The sequence below is a fragment of the Colobus angolensis genome, unplaced genomic scaffold (genome assembly GCF_000951035.1).
Source record: "Colobus angolensis palliatus isolate OR3802 unplaced genomic scaffold, Cang.pa_1.0 Scaffold67, whole genome shotgun sequence".
Lineage (NCBI taxonomy): Eukaryota > Metazoa > Chordata > Mammalia > Primates > Cercopithecidae > Colobus > Colobus angolensis.
Genome location: NW_012120376.1, coordinates 1,152,671 through 1,157,178, shown reverse-complemented (window position 1 = coordinate 1,157,178; position 4,508 = coordinate 1,152,671).

The following is a 4,508-nucleotide window of genomic DNA, read 5'->3' as shown; positions in this document are numbered from 1 at the left end:
TTTCAATATTCAGGACCCACAGAATATACTATGCCTATTAAGGATTTTTTTTATTATAATTCTAGACCTGTTAGATACTTGATTTGCTTGTTGATTCAAATCAATTTAGTTCTGGCCAGGCACAGTGGCTCATGCCTATAATCGCAGCACTTTGGGAGGCTGAGGCAGGTGGATCACTTGAGGTCAGGAGATTGAGACCAGCCTAACCAACATGGTGAAACCCCATCGCTACTAAAAATACAAAAATTAGCTGGGTGTGATGGTGCACGCATGTAATCCCAACTACTCAGGAGGATGAGGCACAAGAATCTCTTGACTTGGGAGGCGGAGGTTGCAGTGAGCGGAAATCATATCACTGCATTCCAGTCTGGGCAACTGGAGAGTGAGACTCTGTCTTAAAAAATAAATAAATAAATAAAAACAAATCAATTTTGTTCTATCAGCATGTAGTGAGAGTCCACTATAGGGCAGACTGATATCAAATGTCATGGTATAGTCAGCTTTCTAGCACACTTTATGTACTTCCTAAAAAAGGTATAGGCCAGGTGCAGTGGCTCATGCCTTTAATCCCAGCACTTTGGGAGGTCGAGGCGGGCAGATCACCTGAGGTCGGGAGTTTGAGATCAGCCTGACCAGCATGGTGAAACTCTGTCTCTACTAAAAATACAAAAATTAGTCAGGCGTATTGGCAGGTACCTGTAATCCCAGCTACTCAGGAAGCTGAGGCAGGAGAATTGCTTGAACCCAGGAGACCGAGGTTGCAGTGAGCCAAGATCGTGCCATTGCACTCCAGCCGGAGCAACACAGTGAGACTCCATCTCAAAGAAAAAAAGAAAGGATATAAAGTAGGAACTTAGATTAATTAATTTGTAGACTTTATGCCCGTGCTAAAATTAAACTTTCTAGATCCTATAGGACAGAAAATATAATTTTGTTTGCTCTAATTTTTTAAATTTAGACCTTTAATTAGGATAGACAGTTCAAGAGTCCCCACAGCTCCTTATTATCCCCAACAGATTTGCTTCACCCATTTACGTTAGCTGCATCTAACCCCTGCAAGTATTTGAGTTTCAGCCTCCTAAATCTAATCACTTTTTTTTATAATAAGAAAACGAACGGTCACAGAGAATAAATAACTTAGTCAAGGTTACCAGCTAGCAAGTGGCACTAAGCCAGAGTCAAAATCCAAGTTTAGTGGCTCTTTGTAAAAGGCAGTGTATTCATCTTACTATATTATCATTGTCTTTATCAGAACATAACATTTGTCTGAAATAAGGACCCTCTGTAATTTTTTTTAGCTTTCAAAAGTGCCTCGTGGCACTTACAATTTTTATTCATATCCCAAGTTTCAAAATATCATTAACAGATTAAGCACTTTACTACACGCTATTTTGGTGTTTGCACTACTCCCCCGCCTTTCCACTGCCTTTTAGCTGCTCTGAGAGCTGGTAAAGAGAGATGAGAATTATACAATTACATAAGATAAAAGAATGAAAGGTTTAGTAGAGAGGTGAGTAAGAATGAGGGAGTGGTAGGGTCGTGGGCGGGAATAACTGTAGAGGAAGGACAAGGAGAAGGAAAAACTGAAACAGTCGTTCCTGAATGTCAAAGACAGGAAGAATTGAGAAATAAAGACAGCCAGGTCATCAAACATTGTTCTTTTATGGGATGTGCTGATTTTGTGTGTGTGTGTGTGTGTGTGTTTGTGTGTGATTTGCTAAGTCCACTCAAATTTTAGGCAGATTTTTCCCTTAGGCTCATGTAGCCAGTCCCATACAAAATTATGAAATAAGCAAAATTTATCTTGGAAATCTCCTTTGTACTTTCCTCCATTAAACTGTATTACAAAATGCAGTGCTTTTTTTCTCTGGTTCACCCCAAGCTGAAAACTGGCTCTCTTTGACACTTCAGTTTTAAGCCTGACTCTCTCCTGGAGTATTTACATTTGAAGTCCCATCTCTTAATTGTTGAGTAAAAGAACCTCTCTTAAAGGAATCGTTTAACCATCAGGAAGCAGAGAGGTTTGGAATTACTAGAGGATAAAGGAATCCTTCCTAGAGAATCTCTGATTTCACAACCAACTGTGACTTTAAGAGGTCCAGCTTGTTCATATCTAGTCTAATTTCTAAAGTACTTAGCATACTCAACTCTCTAGGTTAAGTTTTAAATTGACAAGAAAGGTACACAGAGTCTGAGAAGGCAATAACAATCACCGAGCAAACTGTACATTCATCAAAAGTTAACTAAGGAATGCATCATTGAAGACATTCATTCTAAATAAGCAGATATAATCCCTGATCTATATTCAATTATTTGTGATTAAGGTGAAGTAGCTTTTCTCATCAATTTATCTATTTAATTATTCAGTAGGGATGTGGACTTTAACCAATTTATGAACAATATCTTATTTCTCTTCATAATTGAGAGAACCACCAGTAAAATAAGCAGAATTTCCATAAATTGATCAACTGAGATCTCTAAAATGTTGATTGCTATAAACAAAATAATAAAGGTCAATAGAAAAATAGAAGTTTACCCAAACTTTCCAGATTCTGCCGCCAGACTGCTTGGTTTCAACTTAGGTTCTGCCACTTACTTGCCTCAATTCCTTATCTCTAGACTTGAAATAATAATAGTACCTACATCATGTGACTGCTATGAGAATTAAGTTAGTACTTTAAAGTGTTTAGAACCATGCTAGGCACTCTGTAAGTGCTTGCTAAATAAAATACTATAATTTTATCTCTTTCCGGATTCTGATGGCAGTCAGTTAGGTCTACAAAATGGCTCCATAAATCTGATGTATAATTCAAATTGTCATTGAATGTACACATCTATATCCAGTTAACTTACTGCCTTGAGCATGGTGCAAGTGAAGAAAATATTATTTCACTTCACTGTATGGTTGTAGGTGTCAACACTTCAAAAATGCATTTTCTCTTAAGGGAAACTGGACATTAGGGTATGAATGATTTATTGCTACTTGGTTATGTTATGTTTATAAAATGAAGGAGAGCACAGTTTTGTCTTCAAAACCCCTAACACTTTTTTTCAATAGCTTTATTGAGGTATAATTTACATACTGTAAAATTCACCCTGTCATCAATAAACAATACTAGCGTTCATTGAATGGCTATTACTTTCCAGGCAATAAACACAAATTGTTTCATTTAATCTTCATAAAAATCCCTTAAGGTAGGTATTATTATACTCAATTTTATGATTAAAGGGTAAGAACTTTGCAGCTAAAGGTTGAAGTGAGGTTTGAATTTATCTCCATGTGGCTCTAATATATGTTTTCCACATTCTGCCGCTTCCCTTCAGAAAATTACTTTGTTCTCTTTCAGAGAGTGACTGGAAAAAGGGGGAAAATGTGACTTTTAGAGGGTAGCCGTGGTTAGAGAAACTCTCAGTCTTTTAACCTGTCAGGAGAAAAGCCAGAAATAACAGTCACTGAAAGTTGTTTTAAAACTCTCAATTCAAGGTTGGCATGATAATGCAAAATAGTATTATGATGCAGAAATAAGCAATCATAATCATAATACTGATATACACAAATCATAATGCGAATGTACACTACTTTCACTTGGAAGGATTCATCACTTTCTACTAGCGTAACTACACCTTCCTTTATTGCATTCTCACCAAATGAGTTAGGGTTTAAAATGGGGAAACAAGAGAAATGATGCAGGGATTCTGGCCCATCTTTTAGACTTTTCACATCAATATGGTATGTTAAAATCAAACCCCTGGACATCATGCTCGGGAATACTTAAGTAATTTTGCCACAATTCATTTATTAAACAAATATTTAGGTGATTTTTACATGTCCAGTAGTACTGTGCTAACCACCAGGTATACAGAGGTTAAAACAAAAGATGAACCCAGTTCCAGCTCTTAAGGAGTTTACATTTTAGTTCAGGCTTTCATAAGGAGAGGCAATGAGTGTGCTGTACTGTATAGCACGTGGGCTCTTGAACCAGCCTCTCCACTCATCTCTCCACCTGCTGTGTGACCTTGGCATTTGATTTTTAAGCGACTCGATTTTCTATTTTGTAACATAATCGTTGACTTCAAATGAAAGACATATCTAGTTTCATTTGAGATGTACTGCACCACAGGAAGATGGGGCTAAGAAAATGTTACTCTCTTGTATAAAGAAGAGGGTTTCTCGCACGTTTCCTTCCTTTAGTATCTGGCATTATTCAATACTGTCCATATTCTACTCGCTGTTCACCGATGAAGTGGGACATGTTTTTCACCGCAGCTTAGTCGTCTGGGTGTGCCTGGGGGGGCGTCACAAAGAGCCTATAAAGGGTCCCCACCTACAATGGGAGTAAGAGCGCTGGAAGGAACCCCGGAAGGGCATGGAGACCAAGCGTTCGGTTTCGGAATGTTTTTTGTGTGTGCCCATATTCACCAAGCTTGGGTTCTGCTACTCTTAACGAAAAGCCCAGTCACGGAGCTGCTAAATTTTCTGCCATATCTTAGCCGTCCCCATGCCCCCC